Below are 22,063 nucleotides of genomic sequence, written 5' to 3'. Positions count from 1 at the left end.
ATCATTTGGATGGTAGGGGTTTGGTGGACTATGGACCCGGTGTGGGACGATGGGATTAATCATTTGGATGGTAGGGGTATGGTGGACTATGGCCCCGGCGCGGGTCGATGGGATTAATCATTTGGATGGTAGGGATATGGAGGACTATGGACCCGGCGCGGGTCTATGAGATTAATCTTTTGGATGCTAGGGGTATGGTGGACTATGGCCCCGGCGCGGGTCGATGAGATTAATCATTTGGATGGTAGGGGTATGGTGGACTATGGACCCGGCGCGGGTCGATGAGATTAATCATTTGGATGGTAGGGGTTTGGTGGACTATGGACCCGGGGTGGGACGATGTGATTAATCATTTGGATGGTAGGGGTATGGTGGACTATGTCCCCGGGGCGGGTCGATGGGATTAATCATTTGGATGGTAGGGGTATGGTGGACTATGGACCCGGCGCGGGTCTATGAGATTAATCTTTTGGATGCTAGGGGTATGGTGGACTATGGCCCCGGCGCGGGTCGATGAGATTAATCATTTGGATGCTAGGGGTATGGTGGACTATGGACCCGGCGCGGGTCAATGAGATTAATCATTTGGATCGTAGGGGTATGGTGGGTTATGGCCCCGGCGCGGGTCGATGGGATTAATCATTTGGATGGTAGGGATATGGTGGACTATGGACCCGGCGCGGGTCTATGAGATTAATCATTTGGATGCTAGGGGTATGGTGGACAATGGACCCGGCGCGGGTCAATGAGATTAATCATTTGGATGGTAGGGGTACGGTGGACTATGGACCCGGCGCGGGTCAATGAGATTAATCATTTGGATGGTAGGGGTTTGGTGTACTATGGACCCGGCGCGGGTCAATGAGATTAATCATTTGGTTGGTAGGGGTATGGTGGACTATGTACCAGGCGCGGGTCGATGAGATTAATCATTTGGATGCTAGTGGTATGGTGGGCTATGGCCCCGGCGCTGGTCGGTGGGATTAATCATTTGGATGCTAGGGGTATAGTGGACTATGGACCCGGCGGGGGTCGATGAGATTAATCATTTGGATGGTAGGGGTATGGTGGACTATGTCCCCGGGGCGGGTCGATGGGATTAATCATTTGGATGGTAGGGATATGGTGGACTATGGACCCGGCGCGTGTCTATGAGATTAATCATTTGGATGCTAGGGGTATGGTGGACTATGGCCCCGGCGGGGGTCGATGAGATTAATCATTTGGATGGTAGGGGTATGGTGGACAATGGACCCGGCGCGGGTCGATGAGTTTAATCATTTGGATGGTAGGGGTATGGTGGACTATGTCCCCGGGGCGGGTCGATGGGATTAATCATTTGGATGGTAGGTGTATGGTGGACTATGGATCCGGGGTGGATCGATGGGATTAATCATTTGGATGGTAGGGGTATGGTGGACTATGGACCCGGCGCGGGTCGATGAGATTAATCATTTGGATGGTAGGGGTTTGGTGGACTATGGACCCGGGGTGGGACGATGGGATTAATCATTTGGATGGTAGGGGTATGGTGGACTATGTCCCCGGGGCGGGTCGATGTGATTAATCATTTGGATGGTAGGGGTATGGTGGACTATGGACCCGGCGCGGGTCTATGAGATTAATCTTTTGGATGCTAGGGGTATGGTGGACTATGGCCCCGGCGCGGGACGATGAGATTAATCATTTGGATGCTAGGGGTATGGTGGACTATGGACCCGGAGCGGGTCAGTGAGAATAATCATTTGGATGGTAGGGGTATGGTGGGTTATGGCCCCGGCGCGGGTCGATGGGATTAATCATTTGGATGGTAGGGATATGGTGGACTATGGACCCGGCGCGGGTCTATGAGATTAATCATTTGGATGCTAGGGGTATGGTGGACTGTGGACCCGGCGCGGGTCGATGAGATTAATCATTTGGATGGTAGGGGTTTGGTGGACTATGGACCCGGGGTGGGACGATGGGATTAATCATTTGGATGGTAGGGGTATGGTGGACTATGGCCCCGGCGCGGGTCGATGGGATTAATCATTTGGATGGTAGGGATATGGAGGACTATGGACCCGGCGCGGGTCTATGAGATTAATCTTTTGGATGCTAGGGGTATGGTGGACTATGGCCCCGGCGCGGGTCGATGAGATTAATCATTTGGATGCTAGGGGTATGGTGGACTATGGCCCCGGCGGGGGTCGATGAGATTAATCATTTGGATGGTAGGGGTATGGTGGACAATGGACCCGGCGCGGGTCGATGAGTTTAATCATTTGGATGGTAGGGGTATGGTGGACTATGTCCCCGGGGCGGGTCGATGGGATTAATCATTTGGATGGTAGGTGTATGGTGGACTATGGATCCGGGGTGGATCGATGGGATTAATCATTTGGATGGTAGGGGTATGGTGGACTATGGACCCGGCGCGGGTCGATGAGATTAATCATTTGGATGGTAGGGGTTTGGTGGACTATGGACCCGGGGTGGGACGATGGGATTAATCATTTGGATGGTAGGGGTATGGTGGACTATGTCCCCGGGGCGGGTCGATGTGATTAATCATTTGGATGGTAGGGGTATGGTGGACTATGGACCCGGCGCGGGTCTATGAGATTAATCTTTTGGATGCTAGGGGTATGGTGGACTATGGCCCCGGCGCGGGACGATGAGATTAATCATTTGGATGCTAGGGGTATGGTGGATTATGGACCCGGAGCGGGTCAGTGAGAATAATCATTTGGATGGTAGGGGTATGGTGGGTTATGGCCCCGGCGCGGGTCGATGGGATTAATCATTTGGATGGTAGGGATATGGTGGACTATGGACCCGGCGCGGGTCTATGAGATTAATCATTTGGATGCTAGGGGTATGGTGGACTGTGGACCCGGCGCGGGTCGATGAGATTAATCATTTGGATGGTAGGGGTTTGGTGGACTATGGACCCGGGGTGGGACGATGGGATTAATCATTTGGATGGTAGGGGTATGGTGAACTATGGCCCCGGCGCGGGTCGATGGGATTAATCATTTGGATGGTAGGGATATGGAGGACTATGGACCCGGCGCGGGTCTATGAGATTAATCTTTTGGATGCTAGGGGTATGGTGGACTATGGCCCCGGCGCGGGTCGATGAGATTAATCATTTGGATGCTAGGGGTATGGTGGACTATGGACCCGGCGCGGGTCGATGAGAGTAATCATTTGGATGGTAGGGGTACGGTGGACTATGGACCTGGCGCGGGTCAATGAGATTAATCATTTGGATGGTAGGTGTATGGTGGACTATGGATCCGGTGTGGGTCGATGGGATTAATCATTTGGATGGTAGGTGTATGGTGGACTATGGACCCGGCGCGGGTCGATGAGTTTAATCATTTGGATGGTAGGGGTTTGGAGGACTATGGACCCGGCGCTGGTCGGTGGGATTAATCATTTTGATGCTAGGGGTATGGTGGACTATGGACCCGGCGGGGGTCGATGAGATTAATCATTTGGATGGTAGGGGTATGGTGGACTATGGACCCGGCGCGGGTCTATGAGATTAATCTTTTGGATGCTAGGGGTATGGTGGACTATGGCCCCGGCGCGGGTCGATGAGATTAATCATTTGGATGCTAGGGGTATGGTGGACTATGGACCCGGCGCGGGTCAATGAGATTAATCATTTGGATGGTAGGGGTATGGTGGGTTATGGCCCCGGCGCGGGTCGATGGGATTAATCATTTGGATGGTAGGGATATGCTGGACTATGGACCCGGCGCGGGTCTATGAGATTAATCATTTGGATGCTAGGGGTATGGTGGACTATGGACCCGGCTCGGGTCGATGAGATTAATCATTTGGATGGTAGGGGTATGGTGGACTATGGACCCGGCGCGGGTCAATGAGATTAATCATTTGGATGGTAGGGGTACGGTGGACTATGGCCCCGGCGCGGGTCAATGAGATTAATCATTTGGATGGTAGGGGTTTGGTGGACTATGGACCCGGCGCGGGTCAATGAGATTAATCATTTGGATGGTAGGGGTATGGTGGACTATGTACCAGGCGCGGGTCGATGAGATTAATCATTTGGATGGTAGGGGTATGGTGGACAATGGACCCGGCGCGGGTCAATGAGATTAATCATTTGGATGGTAGGGGTACGGTGGACTATGGACCCGGCGCGGGTCAATGAGATTAATCATTTGGATGGTAGGGGTTTGGTGGACTATGGAGCCGGCGCGGGTCAATGAGATTAATCATTTGGTTGGTAGGGGTATGGTGGACTATGTACCAGGCGCGGGTCGATGAGATTAATCATTTGGATGCTAGTGGTATGGTGGGCTATGGCCCCGGCGCTGGTCGGTGGGATTAATCATTTGGATGCTAGGGGTATGGTGGACTATGGACCCGGCGGGGGTCGATGAGATTAATCATTTGGATGGTAGGGGTATGGTGGACAATGGACCCGGCGCGGGTCGATGAGTTTAATCATTTGGATGGTAGGGGTATGGTGGACTATGTCCCCGGCGCGGGTCGATGGGATGAATCATTTGGATGGTAGGTGTATGGTGGACTATGGACCCGGCGCGGGTCGATGAGATTAATCATTTGGATGGTAGGGGTTTGGTGGACTATGGACCCGGGATGGGACGATGGGATTAATCATTTGGATGGTAGGGGTATGGTGGACTATGTCCCCGGGGCGGGTCGATGGGATTAATCATTTGGATGGTAGGGGTATGGTGGACTATGGACCCGGCGCGGGTCTATGAGATTAATCTTTTGGATGCTAGGGGTATGGTGGACTATGTACCAGGCGCGGGTCGATGAGATTAATCATTTGGATGCTAGTGGTATGGTGGGCTATGGCCCCGGCGCTGGTCGGTGGGATTAATCATTTGGATGGTAGGGGTATGGTGGACTATGGCCCCAGCGCAGGCCGATGAGATTAATCATTTGGATGGTAGGGGTATGGTGGACTATGTACCAGGCGCGGGTCGATGAGATTAATCATTTGGATGCTAGTGGTATGGTGGGCTATGGCCCCGGCGCTGGTCGGTGGGATTAATCATTTGGATGGTAGGGGTATGGTGGACTATGGCCCCAGCGCAGGCCGATGAGATTAATCATTTGGATGGTAGGGGTGTTGTCGGCTATGGCCCCAGTCCAGGTCGATGAGATTAGGCAGTTTAAATTTCTCTGCCTACAACGGGCTGATTAAATGATGGTCCAAAATAAATATCAGAAGTTGAATTATTCACACCTAATCACGCCCCCCAAATAAAATCCAAAAGCGTGGATGTGTTTTGAAGTAGTTTCACACTGCCTCGCCCACTGCCCCACACGCTCCCACTCGCCGATCTCTCGTAACCATGGTAGCTCAAAAAATGCTGCAGGATCTCAGCAGGTCTGGCAGCATCTGTGGAACTGAATCATTAATCGATGTTTCGCACCAAGACCCCTCAGTGGAATTGTAAAGGAATGAGGAAGAGCACAGATCATTGATTTGGAAGATGCGGGTTGTTGTTCTGTTTGACTCTGAGTTCAGGGCCTGTGTGTAAGCAGCTTCCTGTCCGGGCGCATTCTTCAGAACAGGGAGCGGCCTTTCTGCTGAAATCAAATCGGACCAGTTTGATAATTCACCCTCATGCGGGTATGAAAATAGTCGCTTCAATGTTGTATTTAACAATTTCTGCTGCAGAATAATACGATTAAAACCTGCAACGTGATTTATAGTAAATTGCCTACAGTCGTGAACGCGCCACGCTACCAGTTACAGTTGCTGCCCCGTTTTCTGCGAGTTTACAGCATTTTATGTTCACCTAAGACTCACATAATCTGCTGCTGTTTTAAAAACTATTTTTCATGATGCCTTTAAATAAATCAACCCTTGGCATTCCCAACCTCGACATTCCGCAATATAAAGAACATTATCATGTATCTTGAACATGGTTCAGTCCCAGTTAGAGTTACCAGTAAACTTTTAAATGGGTTTGGTGCACAGCTGAGAGAGAGGAGAAGGGACACGCTGATGTGGATGGTCAGAGGGTGATCAGGGCAGGGGAAGGGTAGGATGTGGGTGTGGAAGTTGGAGAGGGGAAAGCTGAAGATGTGTTTCACTGTTTGGGGCAGGTAGAGGAGGAGAGAAGGAGGAACGAAAGAGAGCTAGGGAAAGAGATGGAGAGAGAGGAGAGAGGAAGGTGAGGAGAGGGAGAGCGGAAGACAGAGAAGGGAGTGAGGGTGAGTTAGCGGAGGAGATTGTGAGAAAGGATTTACAGGATGGTGAGAGAGTGAGTGAGAGGTAGAGAGCGTGTGAGTGGGATAAGAGAGAGAGGTGGAGTAATAGGGGGATAGGGGAGGGAGTACTGAGTGGGGAGAGAATGAGGAATCAAATTTTTAAGTATGATATGATAATGTCCTGATGGTGATATAACTAATATTTCAGTGTAATAATTATTGTCGGACAGGCAGATCAGCTACTGTAGCCATTATGCGTGTTTACAGGACGGCAGGCCTGGCAGCTCAGAATTTCGGGGTTCCGTTGCTTTAGACGCAATAATGTGGACGGGATTAAAGGGGGGTTGCGGCGTTACTAGTCAGGGAAAATGTCACGCCATTGCTCAGTCAGGACAGACTGGAGAACTCTTCCACAGAGAACACAGAACAGCACATCACAGGAACTGACCATGTGACCCACAATGTAGTGCCGAAGCACCTGAGAAGCAAATCAAAGCACACCGACACTAATCCCTCCCACCAACACTATGTCCATATCCCAGTATTCCTTACATCAATGTGCCTATCCAAACGTCTCTTAAACACCTCTAATATCTTTGCCTCTCCCTCCAAACCAGGCAGCACATTCTCTGAACACGACTCTGAATAAAGAAGCTTACCCCTCAAAACCCCTTTGAAGCTACCCCCTCCTGCCTTCAATGCATGCACTCTGGTATCAGACATGCAACCCTGGGAAACCGATAACCCCTGCCCACTCCATTTAAGCCTCTCGTAATAGTTTAACCCTCTATCAGATCTCTGCTCAACGTTGTTGCCCATTTATCCAGCTTCTCATGATAACTCATACCCTCTGTACAGGGCAGCATCCCTGGAAGCCTCTTCTGCACCCTCTCCAAAGCCTCGACATCCTTTCAACGTGGAATGAAAGGAAATATAACTTTTCACCAGATGTGGCCTTACTAGAGTTTTAATAAAATTGCAATACTATCTCCTAACTTTTGAGCTCAATGTCTCGACTAATATAGACAGGCATTCCATAAGCCTTCTTAACCACCTGATCGACCAGTGTAGCCAATTTCACTGAATTATGAATTTGGATTACAGATCTCTGCTCAACAATACTGTTAAGGATCTTGATTCTAACAGTGTACTGTCTCCTTGCATTTTGCCCTACCGACGTGCAACACCTCATATTTAACTGGGTTAAACTCCATCTGCTATTTCTCAGCTACATCTGTGACTGTTCTACATCACGTTGTATTTATTGCCAGTCTTCTACACGATTGACGATTCCACCCGCCTTGGTATGATCCACAAATGTACTAATCGATTTCTATGCATTTTCATGCAAATCGCCCAGATACAGCAGAAACAGAAAAAAGGTCTCAAATGCAGACGCCTGCGGACCTCCACTAATTACAGCCCACCAGCTCGAATCACTCTCTTCAGCACTACCACCTGTCGTCCATGCACAAACCAGTTCTGAATTCAAACAGCGAATCTACTGCGGATCCCGTGCATCCTCCTCTTCTGGATTAGCCTCCCACGACGGACAGTCAAATGGCTTACTAATATCCATGTAGACACCGTTCAGTGTCTCACCCTCATCAATCTTTCTCATCGTCTTGTCAAAACGCTTAATTTGGTAAGACTCGTACTAATAAACACATAGCCAAAATGGCTCTCCGTACTTAGGCCATGGTTTCCCAATGCTCAAAAATCCTAACCCGAATAATGTCCTTCAGCAACTTCACTCCACCTGACGTGAGACCCATCGGTCTACAGTTCCCAGGACTTCTCCTTACCCCTTTCATAAAGAGCGTTGCAAAATTATCGGCTTGCCTGTTCTCCGGGACCTCGCCGGTGGCTGGAGAGGACAGAAACATACTGAGCAAGGGGCCGGCGATCTCATCTCTTACCTCCTTCAGTGAAATGGAGTAAGCCCCATAAAGCTCTGGGGACAAATCCACCTATCAAATGTTATGAGGAGCAGGCCAGGGAGTGGGATTGAGGAGGGGTTAAAAAGGACCAGACATGAGTAAATGGCGGAGCAGACATGATGGGCCGAAAGGCCTAATTCTACTATGTCTTATGGTCTTATAGTCTTAATACGCGTTAGGAGGCCCAACATCCCCTCGTGTGTTCTTGTGTGATCAAAATTTCTGGAGATTAACTTTTCCTTCCTGACTATTTTTGACCAGATTTATTCCAGTTGAGTGTGAATACATATAGCCGAACGTGTTTGGTTTAATTTCAGAAGAAAGACAGCTCCCTGTACCTGAACAGGTAAGGAACGTTTGAACTGAACCTCTACCTACTCCAGGCAGTCCAGTTTACAAACGGGGCGGAGCTCAGATTCTCCAAGAACCCGGGCTTGATCAAATCCGCAGTCCGGGGCTCGCTGAGTTAAACATAGAAACTCCGCCCCACTGGTTGCTATGAAAGAAAAAGAAGGGAACTACACGGAAATCCGGACAGAAAGCAGGTGCAGTAGCATTGTCGCTCAGCCGGGATGTCAGACAGTGATTTCCCGGGACCACACTGAACACCGTCCGGTTACAATACCAGAGGTAAGTGTTGTCTATGATTATGTACAATTATTCAGCTTTTACAGCGAGGCTCAGCTTTGGGTCGGTATCGGGAGAGAATTGCGTGGGAGAAGGAAGTCCTGACATGTTCATGCTAACGAGTCAATTACTATCCAAATGGATTAAGAGAAACGAGAGTGGTTGCTACTGAGTGCGAGCAGAAAAAAAATCTTTCCCACTGGTAGTAACATGGGAAATATCCCGCGGGGCAGTGACCCCGTCGCCGATCTCTCTGAAACAAGAGAAAACGGAAAATGCTGGAAATCCGAGCAACGCACACAAAATGCTGGAGGAACTCTGCAGGCCGGGCAGCGTCTATGGAAAAGAGCACAGTCGACGTTCGAGATCCCAGTAATGTTCTTTACATTGTGCCTTTGGTTCTACTGCTCTTCCCTGTAGCAGAAAGGGTTAAATACGATAATAAACTCTCTTCACACTTGAATGACAGTTTGGATTTGATTTCAGTGGAGCGGCCGCTCCCTGTTCAGAGGAATGTTCTGACACGCACGCAGACCCTGAGCACCGAGTCTCCCAGAACAACAAACCGCACCTTCCAGATCAGTCAATCGTCTGCCCTGCTCCCCTTTCCAGTCCAGTCCTGATGAAGGGACTCGGTTCGCAAGGCCGACTGTTGACGCCGATCAGTAAATGCTGCCTAACCTGCTGAGTTCCCCCAGCACTCTGTGTGTTGCCCTGGTTACGTGAGATCCGCCTGGGGCAGTGGGCGAGGCTATTTGTCAGAAACGACACACGGTATCCACACTCTCAGAAAACCTTGGGAATTGAGTTGAGAATAATTCAGCTTCTGATATTTATTTCGGATCTTTATTTCCAAACAACCAGTTGTCTCTGCATTGAATCAGCGATCAAGGAGATATTTTGTTTTTGAACCACTTCTCGCGGCTGTGCTTTTTGTGTTCCTACTGTTAGAATTATTTGAGGATGTGACTAAACACATTGATGAAGGATGCAGTGTATATGGATTTCAGCAAGGCATTTGATAAGTTACGCCATACAAGGCTTATTGAGAAAGTAAGGATGTTTGGGATCCAAGGGGACATTGCCTTGGGAACTGTCTTGCCCACAGAAGGCAAAGACTGTTTGTAGCCGGGTCATATTCTGCATGGTGACCAGTAGTGTGTTTCAGGGATCTGTTCTGGGACTCTTGCTCTTTGTGATTTTTATAATTGACCTGGATGAGGAAGTGGAGGGATGGGTTAGTAAGTTTGCTGATGACACAAATGTTGGTGGTGTTGTGAATAGCGTAGTGGTCTGTCAGAGGTTACAGCGGGACTTAGATAGGATGCAAAACTGGGCTGAGAAGTGGCAGTTGGAGTTTAACCCAGATAAGCGTGAAGTAGTTCATTTTGGTAGGTCAAATATGATAGCTGAATGTAGTATTAATGGTAAGATCCCTCGCAGCGTGGAGAATCAGAGGGATCTGCGTTCCGAGTCCAAAAAACGCTCAAAGCAGCTGCGCAGGTTGACTCTGTGCTTAAGAAGGCGTACGGTGTATTGGCCTTCATCAATCGTGGAAACGAATTTAGTAGCCACGAGGTAATGTTGCAGCTATATAGGACCCTGTGCTCAGTTCCGGTCGCCTTACAACAGGAAGGATGTGGAAACCATAGGAACGGTGAAGAGGAGATATTCAAGGATGTTGCCTGGTTTGGGGAGCATGCCTTATGAAAACAGTTTGAGTGAACTCCGCCTTTCCTCCTTGGAGCGACGGAGGATGAGAGTTGACCTGATAGAGGTGCATAAGATGATGAGAGGCATTGATCGTGTGGATAGTCGGAGGCTTTTTCCCAGGGCTGAATGACTGGCACGAGAAACCACAAGTTTATGGTGCTGGAGAGTAGGTACAGAGGAGATGTCAGGGGTAAGTTCTTACGCAGAAAGTGGTGAGTGCGTGAAATGGGCTGCCAGCAATGATGGTGGAGGCAGATACGCTAGGCTGTTTTAAGATACTCCTGGACAGGTACATGGAGTTTAGAAAAATAGAGGTCTATGTGTAACCCTGGTAATTTCTAAGATAGGGATATATTCGGCACAACGTTGTTTACCGAAGGGCCTGTATTGTGCTGCAGGTTTTCTATGTTCCATGTCTTTCTATGTTACCTGTTTGCACGATTGACATTTTCCACAGGCTTAGTAAAGATTAAGAACAGCTCCAGAACAATGGCCACCTGCTTCAAAGCGAAGGTGCGGGATCTGTACAGCAAACATCCGTTCCCTTTTCAGAATTTCTAATTTCAGACGGATACATCTACTGTTCCTGTGTTGACTGAGGGTGTTTTGAACTCTTCTCCTCAATGGCCAGTGGAAGCAAAGCATGTGATTCTGTGAAAGGCCGAGATTCCTGATAAACAGTGGGTTACAGGGATAGACATGGGGGAATACGGAATGAAATTTCAGATCAGATCAGCCATGATTTCATTATCTGCAGCATCAGTTTTGAGGGACGTGTAGTCCAGTTTTGGGTACAGTATTGGTAATTTGACTGGAAAAGCTCTGACAATTTAAATAATGTAACCTTGTATAATGACTGCATTCGAAGAGAGATATAATTTTATTTATATGGTGAGCTGAAAAAAATCATTAAATTGATGAACGATTTACATCCAACTTTGTGCTTTACGTATGTGCCCCAGCTACGTCAGGGGATGGAATTTATGAGTAACTCGGTGAGCTGGACATCACAGTGTTGGACCGAGAGACAAGCTCCCGATTCCATATTAATCCTGCTGCAGACTCCATGTGTCTTTCCACGACCCCAACACAGACCCCTCAGCACCACGAGTGGTCAGGGGACCTCGGGTGGCCCCGAGTGGCCGGAGATCCCCGCAGACCCACCATTTGTCGGCAGCCGGATGGACAATGGAGAGGGATCGTCTGTCCAGTCCTTTCTCTGTGACACTCCCGATCTCCACATCAACTCCATCCATCCGACTCTGGGCGAATTTTACCAGTTAACAAACATAATTCCTCTCAGCGACCAGCTGTCCGAATGATCCCCTGGCTCCTAGAGGAAGGATACCTATTGTTCACATTGTCAGGGTGTTGAGATTATCAGGAGACAAAGTCTACAGGGACGAGAGGGTTTCTGTTGTCTAATACACTGTGTGGGGACCCAGCTGGCAATTCTGGTTTACATTTGTAAAACAGATGTTCTTTTTTCCAAAATACTGAACAGCAAAACTCTGCATTGATTAATTTACTCGAAACCAGATCAGCCTCGATAGTTCTCCCAAATCAGTCGGGACTTTGTGACCAAACTCGAGAAAAAAAGCACGCTGCCTACCCCAACAACGGCACAGCCGGGCGAATCCCATGGTTGATTTTTTTTGTAGCTCTGAAACCAGAATAAACGGCCACCAGGACCTAACGATACGTGTGCGGTACTTTTACGTCACACACACAGAAACATAGTAAGCCTACAGCACAATGCAGGCCCTCCGGCCCACAGAGCTGTGCCGAACATGTCCTTACCGTAGAGCTACCTGGGGTTGCCAATAATCCTCCATCTTTCTGAGCTCCGTACCTATCCAGGAGTCTCTTAAACAACTGTCTCGTATGCGCCTCCACCACCGTCGCCAGTAGCCCATTCCACGCAATCACCCTTCTATGTGCAAAAAACTTACCCCTGACATCTTCTCTGTACCGACTTCAAAGCACCTTAAAACTATGCCCTCTCGTTGTAGCCACTTCAGCCCTGGGGAAAAAAAGCCTCTTACTATCAACAGGATCAATGCCTCTCATCACCTTATACACCTCTATCACTTAACTTATCCTCCGTCGCTGCAAGGAGAAAAGGCCGAGTTCACTCAACCGCGCGGCGAGGCTCGCATTGAGACGGGTTAACGGCTGAGGGTCCAATCACGACCCCCCCCCCCCCCCCGACCCCCACCACCGGCGCTTTCAACAGAGTATTTACAAGCTACGTTATTCTCATTGATGCGAAGAGATGTCAATTACTGGTTACACCCAATAGTAGAGGAGGGCCAGTCGAGAGGGTGGTACCACCACAGACCGGTCTCCCGCTCGCGTTCCGAACTCTCTGTCAAAGCGGAACAAACCTCAAACTAAATGTCCCCCTTTTTTATTTATCTCCATTTCCGTCCGAGGGAAGTTGGGGGCGTTTGTGAACCGTCTTCTGCAGCAGGTGTCTGATGTATGGCTGAAAAGCAGGGGGAGACCGCTTGGTCCATCGGCTTGTTGCCGGCTCCTCGAGGTGGGAGCGATCCCGCCTGAAGAAGTGGGGGGAGTTTAATTGAAATGATAAAGATGGTGTGAGACGGGTCGGACAGGATGTTTGTCTCGGTGGGGACAGGAGGGACATGTCTGTGGAAATGTCTGAGCCCAAGGTGGTGGTGAGCAGAGGATTTCAGCATATTGGTGGACATACATGGGCAGACTGTTGACCTGTAAGTGGGGCTAATGATCCGGGCAAAGTAAGGATATGAGTGGTGTTGAGGGGGTGCAAGAATGGACAGGTATGGGGTCTTATTGAATGACAGGACCGGCTCGAGGGGTCGAGGGGCCTGCTCCTGTTCCTGTTGTCTGTATGTTTAAAGAGAAGGAATAACCAGACTGCTCTTGGGCCTGCAGGAATTCCCAGTCGGTGTTATAGGGACAGCTGCTTATAGTCCAGTAGATCACAAACTGTGTCAACAATTTGACTGACAGATCAAGTTCAACATTTCTAAATTTTCTATCAATACATACCGTATATTTATAAATTGGTCACTTCACAAAACTCTATATATTGTTAATGACATTAAAACAATATTTTATATTGTTACTGACATAGATTTTGTATAATTTATGTTTGTGTGCCATCTGGATGTACTTACCTGTGATGCTGCCAGATGTCAATGTTTCTCTGTTCCTGTACCTTCCCGTACTTGTGCACATGGAAATAAATTCAACAGGACCTGAGAAAACTCAGGGAGATTTGATTGTGATTATCATCTTGGCACCTCGGTAGGTGGAATGTAAAGAGACAGTACGCTGTTAAGTGTAAGACCCTTATCAGTGTCGATGAACACAGGGATCTTGGAGTCCAAGTTCATCGCTCCCTGAAAGTAGCTACACAGATTGACAGGTGGTTAAGAAGGCAAATGGCATGTTTGCCTTTATTAGTCAAGATATTGCATTCAAAATTTATAAAACTCGATTAGACCACATCTGGAGTGTTTCATACAGTTCTGGTCGCTCCCATTCTCGGAAGGATGTCGGGGCTTTGGAGAGGGCGCAGAAGAGGTTTACCAGGACACTGCCTGGATTAGAGGGCATGAGCTGTAACGAGAGGCTGGACAAACTTGTGTTGTTTTCTCCAGAGTGGCGCAGGCTGGAGGGAGACTGGATGGACATTTATAAGATTATGCAAAGCATATATGGAGTAGACAGAAAATATCTTTTACAATGGTAGCAATGATTAACACCAAAGGCCATACATTCAAGGTGAAAAGGGGTAGTTTGAAAGGAGATGTCAGGGGCAAGTGTTCCTTACAGAGAGAGTGGTGGGTCGCTGGAATGTGCTGTCTGGGATGGTGGTAGAGGCAGATATTTGGGGACTTCTCAGGGACGTTTCGATAGGCAGACGGATCTGAGGGAAGTAGAAGTATTGTGGACATTTTGTAGGCAGAAGGGATTTGATTGGTTAACATTTCGGTAACAAATTTAATTGGTTGAGTACAATATTGTGGGCCGAAGGGCCTGTTCCTGTGCTGTACGGTTCTGTGTCTGTTGTCGAGAGATTTCAGCATAACTGAAGCAAAAGGAGTGAGTGGGAACAACAGGTCGGCTGGTCCAGTGTTGGAAATGTGAGATCACCCACTTCTGTAGGAGAAGCAGAAAAACAGGGTGTAAGTAAATGGTGAGGGACTAGGGTGCAGTGGGTAGGGAGGAAGGTCAAAGCTACATTGAATTTATTGTGTAAGTTATTGGATATCAGAGTGAAATGACTTTAACAATTATTTGTGCTTTGTTGAGTTTGTACTTGAAATATGGTGTAAAATCCCGCTCCCCATACTAACACGGTTATACAGACCAAAGAACAAACTGAAGGAGGAACTCAGTGGGTCGGGCAGCATCTGTGGAGGGAAATGGACCGTCAACATTTCGGGCCGAGACCTTCCCTCTGGACTGAGAGTGGACGGGAAATAGTCAGAGAAAAGAGGTGAGGGGTGGGGATGGGGCAAGAGCTGGGGAGTGAGAGGTGGATCCAGGTGAGGGGGGAGGTGGGAAGGTGAAAATAGTGACAGGGATGGGAGATGAGTGGCAGGGGCAACACGGAGCTGCAGAAGATGGAAATTAATTCCATGGAGGATTAACAAAGATGCTTGATAATATTAGTTATAGAGAGTAATCCCTTGAGTGGTGGGGTCATCGTTTGAAGAAAGATTAAATGTGATAACCCTTTCATTTGGAGAATCGAGGACTGAGAGGTGAACACATTGAAACGCAGAACATCATTACCGGTTGAACCAGGGATCCCAGTCTCTGAAAAAGGTGGTGGGCTGTCCGGGACTGAGATGAGGGGAAATGTCTCCACTCCGAGGGTGGTGAATGTCTGTAAATCCCCACCACCGAGGGCGGTGAAGTCTCAGTAATCATCCTGACGTAAAACAGACTTCGGCAGATGAGGATCGGGCAGAAACATGAAGCTGAGATGGGAGAGCAGCCGCCATCTTGTTGATGGTTTGAAGGGCTGAATGTGAACTGTAACAAACCAGCATCAATAGATCACAAATGAGTCAGGATTTAAGGTTAAAACCGCTGTCTTCATTAGTATCTACTCGAGAAAATAGAAAATTAAACGAAATAGACAGAAGTCAACACTGTTATGCATGTGTGTGGCTCACAAAAAATCAAGCTTTGGAGCATTTACTAAAGTCTTAAGATGGCAGAGTAGAAAGGTTCAGCAATTCAAGGAATGGATGAGGGGAGAGATTTGTAAATCCACGTTAAAATGTAGAGAGAGGGGATCACGCAGTTCCACGGGATCCACGCTGGGGAAGTCGAAGTAACAGTTGCCGAAGATCTTATCCGCCGAGTCGTTCCGAAATCCACGTAGAACTACCACACGATGACAGTCACAGAATATCCCTTCGCACAAGTGGTTACCACATAGCACACCCGGATCCAGGTAAAGGTTAACAAACGTGATTGCCACAGGATACTCCAACAGAATCCACGTATGGATCATACGAGTGACAGTCACACATCCGATATATTATGTGCCGTTGATGAATCCAATCCTTTGGGTATTGGAAAGTATCAAACTTTACCCATTGTTTCTGTAAAATACCGCCAGCAGCTTGCAGTCCAGTCTCTCTCCCTCGCTCTCTCTCTCCCTCGCTCTCTCTCTCTCTCTCTCTCTCTCTTCTTATGGCGAGTCCCAGCGGTCTCTTACAGCTTGTTACACTGACATCATAGTTCCGCCTCCTCCAGGCGTTTATAAAGTGACACTCACCGTAAACTAAACAGTTCACCTCTTGCCGTTTCTCAGTTAATGATATTTCAGTGTTCCCGTCCAGTGAGACCGGAGGAATGTGAATAGAAATCAGTGTTTGTACACAAAAGTGATTTAAATGAAACCTGCACATCTCCCATTTGGGTCTGAATTGTGTGTTGGACTGGGATGTGAAGAACTCATAACTCTATGAACCGGTGGAGGAGGGAAGGGATCAGGGAAGATACGGAGGGAATAATTTAAAATGTAGCTGGTGTAACTGAAATAATTTGGAAAATGCAGCGGTGGGTAGGTAGTGTTTGTGGGGGAGGAGCAGAGTCACCGGTTCAGGTGGGAGACCTTCCACCGGTCACGTGATACCATTCCCTGCTCCCGTTTTACAGGAGATCTAGATCCTGATATCAGTTTTTGATCCAGGTAAAATCGACCCGAGCATCGGGCCACTGAGGTTTTAACGTGTTGAGCGAGTGTTTCTCTTCTGGGCTCAGATATTTGGTTCTGAAGTTCCTTGGGAAGCAAAGACTGCTATTCTGAGGAGAGGATAAGCTCCAATTCCAAATGCTGAGATTAAATGAGCTGTTTCGTGTTTACAACAGTGAAATGGACACGGTCGAGAGTTCAGACTGTATGTGGATATTACCCCCTACTGTCACCTGTCTGTCAGGGAGCGGAAATCATAAAGAATCTCCAGTTAACACACACAAAATGCTGGAGGAACTCCGCAGGCTAGGGAAAATCTATGGAAAAGAGAAAACAGTCTACGGTTCGGGGCTGGGATGGCCAGCTAAGATCTTGCACTAGATTGTGTGTGTTATATTTCGATTTGAGAAAGTCGGAATGCGGGTGATCTGCACTAAAAGTGGAAAATGTTTGAAGCCATTCTGTGAAATTTGTGTAACTGAATTGTTTCTTTGTTCCTCTCCCAACAGCTTTTCCTTCCTTACCTGCTGACCGTCTCAAATAATTTCAGTTTTTTTAAAATTACATTCACCCTAGAATTGTTTAATCTTCTGATAAGTAACCTGAGCATAGGTGCTCAGTTTGGGATAGTTAGTAGAACAGTAAAAAATAAATCACAGTTTTTCACCGTAAATTATCCTGGTACCGATTTGCCCGTTATTCCTGAAAATGTGTTTCAGTACAGTTGTTGCTAACAATGTTCACAAGAATGATGACAGGAATGACAGGCTTTGACTACGAGGAGCGTTTGATGATTCTGGTCCTGTGCTCAGTGGAGTTCAGAGTGACGGGACGTGGGAACTTACTTAAACCTCTGAATATTGAATAGCCTGAATTGAGTGTACGTGGAGAGAATATTTCCATTGGTCAGAGTCTGAAATCCGAGGGTGCAACTTCAGAATAAAGAAACTTCCCTTTAAAACTGAGATGAGTGGAATTTATTCAGCGAATGAGCGGTTAATCTGTGAAAGTTGTTGGGAGCTGTCAGTGTGGTAGAGCAGAGGCAGCGATTTTCTTGATTGTAAGGAGATTGAGGGTTTAAGGAGAAACGCAGGGTGAGACTGGATGGGCCGAATAGCCTCATTATACTCGTTTTTCTAATTGTCTTACTGTGAACAGAAAGATAAATCCTTATCATCCCCAGGTGTGGCGGTGTGAGGGACGATTATATATTTGTTCACTGAGACCATTATACTTGCAAATTTCAGTGAGGTTTGATTTTAGAATCAGTGAGATCTGGTGATTTTCGAGGTTCTTTTAGCAGTCCGGGAACGACTTGAAAACTTTTTGCTGCGCGACTGTACATTGAAAGTTTAGAAATAGAAATGGGCACAGCGTTGTGTCCTAATGTTGTTCTAAAATCTCCTATTAGTGTTTACTATTAGCGTTCTCCAAATAGTGTTTTCATCAATGGCATGATCAGGCATATTAATGCGTGGCTGAGAGACTGGTGTGGGGGACAGGATTACTGGGATCACTGGGGTCGCTTCTGGGGGAAGGGACGACCTGTACATAAAGGACGGGATACACCTGAAGCCAAAATATCCGAGTAGGCAGGGTTAATAGAGCTGTTAGGCAGGGTTTCAACTATTTATCCGGGGGTGGGAACCGGAGTGACAGGGCTGAGGAAGGGGAAACAGAAATAAATCGAAGATAACCTTCAACAGAGATGACAGAAACAATAGGCAGGAGATGAGGCATAAACACAGATAGTGGTAAGATTTAAATATTAATAGAGGCGAGGTGCAGTTAAAACAGTAAATACTGGACTCAAAGTGTTGTATTTGAATGCACGCCTCATAAGAAATAAAATGGAAGTTCTTGAAATTCAGCTGCAGATTGGAGAGAATGAGGTTGTGGCCATTTCTGAAACTTGGCCAAAGGATGGCTGCCATTGAGGGCTGAATGCCCAAGGATATACGGTGTATCAGAAAGGTAGGTTAGTAGGCAGATAAGGAGGTGATATGGCCCTGTCTATAAGAAATAATATTAAATCATTAGAAAGGGCTGACATACCATCGGAAGGTGTAGAGTCTATGTGGGTTGAGTTAAGAAAAGGGAAAGGGTAGAAGTACTCTAACTGCAGTTGTAAACAGGCCTCCAAACTACAGCCAAGATGTGATTACAAATTATAGCAGGAGATGGAAAAGGTGTGTCAGAAAGGCAATGTCATGATAATCGTTGGGGATTTTAACATGAAAGTGGATTGGGGAAACCAGGTCAGTAATGGAGCTCAAGAGAGAGAATTGGTAGAATGTCAAACAGATGGTTTTTAAGAACAGCTTGTTGTTGAGTCCAGTAGGGCATCGTCTTTGCTGGACTGGGTGCTTTGCAATGATCCGAAGGTGATAAGAGAGCTCAAGGTGAAGGAAACCTTAAGGAACCGTGATCACAATATGATCGAGTTCACACTGAAATCTCAGTGCGTCGGCTGATCGGCAGAATACAGAGAGTCAGAATAAAGTGATCCTATTCTGGTTGGCTGCCGGTTACCAGTGGAGTTCCACAGTGGTCGATGTTGGGGCTGCTGCTTTTTACGAAGTATGTCAGTGATTTGGACTACGGGGTTAATGGATGTCTGGCTAAATTTACCGATGAAACAAATGTAGGTGGAGGAGCTTGCGGTGTTGAGGAATAAGAGAGCCTGCAGAGAGACTTAGATAGTTTAGGGGAATGGGCAAATAAGTGGAAACGAAATCAAATGTTGCAAAGTGGGTACGGTCATGCACTTTAGTGGAAGAAATAAACGGGCAGGCTATTATTTAGATGGGGAGAGAATTCAAAATACGGAGATACAAAAGGGAGTCCTTGTGCAGAATACCCTAAAAGTTAACCTCCAGATTGAGTCGGCGGTGAAGTAGGCGAATGTAATGTTAGCATTCATTTCTAGAGATACAGAATATAAGAACAGGGATCTGATGTTGAGGCTCTATAAGACAGTCGCGAGACCACACTTGGAGTATTGTGTGCTGTATTGGGCTCCTTATATGAGAAATGATATACTGACATTGGAGAGGGTTCAGAGAAGATTAACGAGAATGATTTCAGGAATTAAAGGGTTACCGTATGAGGAACGCCTGACAGCTCTTGCGCTGTATTTATTCCCGGGAGTTCAGGGGAATGGGGGGGGGGGATTTTATAGAAAAATTCCAAATGTTAAAAAGCCTAAACAGATTAGATATGGCAAAGTTATTTCTCCTCGTAAGGGATTATAGGACAAGAGGGCACAACTTCAGGATTTCAGGGCGTCCATTTAGAACAGAAATGCGAAGAACTTACTTTAGTCAAAGGGTGGTAAATCTATTGAATTTGTTGCAACGAGCGGCTGTTAAGGCCGTCAATGGGTGTATTTAAGGCTGAGATATATAGATTGTTGATTTGCAAGGGCATCGAAGGGTATGGGTGAAGAAGGCAAGGAAGAGGGGATGATCAGTCTTTGATTGAATAGCGGAGAAGACTAGACGGGCCGAGTGGACTCCCTCTGCTCCTCTATCTTATGGTATTATATTTAAAATAATCGTCAGTTTGAGAAACATTTTTTGAGAATGTAGCCAAACCAAATTGACATTGTTGGCGACCCCCAGGGATTTGTTATAGTTGTATGGCGTGCCTTCAGGTCCAATATTGATTGCAAGAGTTGGTGATTGTGAAGGTTGGTGTATTCGATCCTTTATTAGTAGTCAGAAAACATACAACCTTGTAGCGATGAGACTAAAGTCTACACAAGAGTAACTTCATGTATTTGAGTGGATGATAATAAAAGATATATATCCGTTAGTCCCCAGCTGTGTACTGCACAGGACAAAGCACAAATATGTAACTGATTCCCTTCGCTTTTACCCGCCCCCACCCCAGATCATAAGAAAATCATAAATACGCAACACAGAATACAGATAGAGAGCAGAGAGTTAGAGGCTGCTACAGACAGGCTCAGCTTTGATTACACCGTCTTCGACCCGAAGTATCAACGTACTGTCTGTCGTGTTCAATAATTCCAGCATTTTATTTTAGTTATTGTAAATCTGATTTTGCGTTTGCTGTTTTTGATGTCTGGTGGGTCTACATTGTGTTCAAAAAGGTGTCATGTAACTATCTGATAATAGCCAGATGAATGCGTAAACAAATCTTGACCGGAGGTTAGGTCCTAATAATGATCTTAAAATCCTGCCGGAGAAAATGTCGTAGTTCTGGATAAGATGTCGTGATACTATGGGTGGGATTGCATTGTTCAGGATGTCAGAGTGTTTCTATGTAGACTGAAATCATATTTTGCCATAGGTGCCAATGCTAAACTGCAAGGAGACCGTGAGATTCAGGTGTGACTGAGAAATCTGTATAATTCAGTGACGTGAGGAATAGATGTCCCATTGGTCAGCAGAAACGTTTCAGCCCACACTGCTGTAACAATCGTCCATTACTCACCATAGCGCCACCAGTGGTAGGAAGACCAAATGCAGTGTGTGTTGTCTGCTTAATCTGCCTTGCCATTCCATTGACGCATTACTCCAGGTCCAGGACACAAGATTGGTTCCTAAAATCGAGTTGCCATCAATACAGCGAGTAGATACTCTGGGAAATGCTGGAAAGGTGTTCGAGCCAGGGATAGGGGAAATGGGTATTGTGTGACTGTGGGTGGATGAGCGCAGGTATATTTGGTCGTATCAAGTTTTCAGTGTATAGGCCCAGGATATTTGGAAGGGAGTCGTTCTGTTTAAAACAAAACAGTGTTCTCTTTTATAATTGAATCAGTCCTTGACGCTCTACTGTCAACTTTATTTGTTACAGAGCAGCAAAATCTGACCACAGCTGTCCTCAACATGGCTGAAAGGACGGGTAGTGGAGGAGTTCCAGTGATGTCAACATCAAGAGAGGTTACGAGTATGTCGGCAGTTGCCTTGACTCTGTATCTGAGTTTAATGCAGTGTCTGCACTTTGTGAAAGCTGCAGAGTGATGGCGGAGAGAGATAACATCTCTGGGGTAACACAGTCACAAGTCGAATGAGTGCAATCTCCTCTCCATCTCTCCCCACTCCTCCTTCATCTCTCACCACTACTCTATTCTCTGTCTCTCCCCACCACTCGCCTCCCGCTCTACGTCTCTCCCCACCCTTCTCTACCTTCCTCTCCTCTCCATCTCTCCCCACCCTCCAATCCCTCTCTCCTTTCCGTCCATCCCTACCCGTCTCTTCCCCCTCTCCTCTCCATTTCTCCCAACCCCTCGTCCTCCTCTCCTCCGTCTCTCCCCACCCTTCCATTCCTCTCCTCTGTCTCTCCCCACCCCTCGTCCCCCTCTCCTCTCCACCTCTCTTCACTCCACCCT

At 47.3% G+C, this 22,063-nt stretch overlaps 2 protein-coding genes across 2 annotated transcripts in view; both read left to right on the top strand.

The window, feature by feature from the left end:
• LOC132387728 (NACHT, LRR and PYD domains-containing protein 3-like) overlaps nucleotides 1-22,063 on the top strand; it is a 331,928-nt gene that overhangs the window by 125,089 nt on the left and 184,776 nt on the right. The window lies entirely within an intron of this gene.
• Nucleotides 1-22,063, top strand: part of LOC132387732 (NACHT, LRR and PYD domains-containing protein 3-like) — a 57,062-nt gene that overhangs the window by 15,604 nt on the left and 19,395 nt on the right. The gene's annotated exons all lie outside the window — the stretch shown is intronic.

The sequence above is a fragment of the Hypanus sabinus genome, unplaced genomic scaffold (assembly GCF_030144855.1).
Source record: "Hypanus sabinus isolate sHypSab1 unplaced genomic scaffold, sHypSab1.hap1 scaffold_214, whole genome shotgun sequence".
NCBI lineage: Eukaryota > Metazoa > Chordata > Chondrichthyes > Myliobatiformes > Dasyatidae > Hypanus > Hypanus sabinus.
The sequence above is the reverse complement of the archived record's forward strand: the minus strand, read 5'-3'. Positions and strand labels throughout refer to the sequence as shown.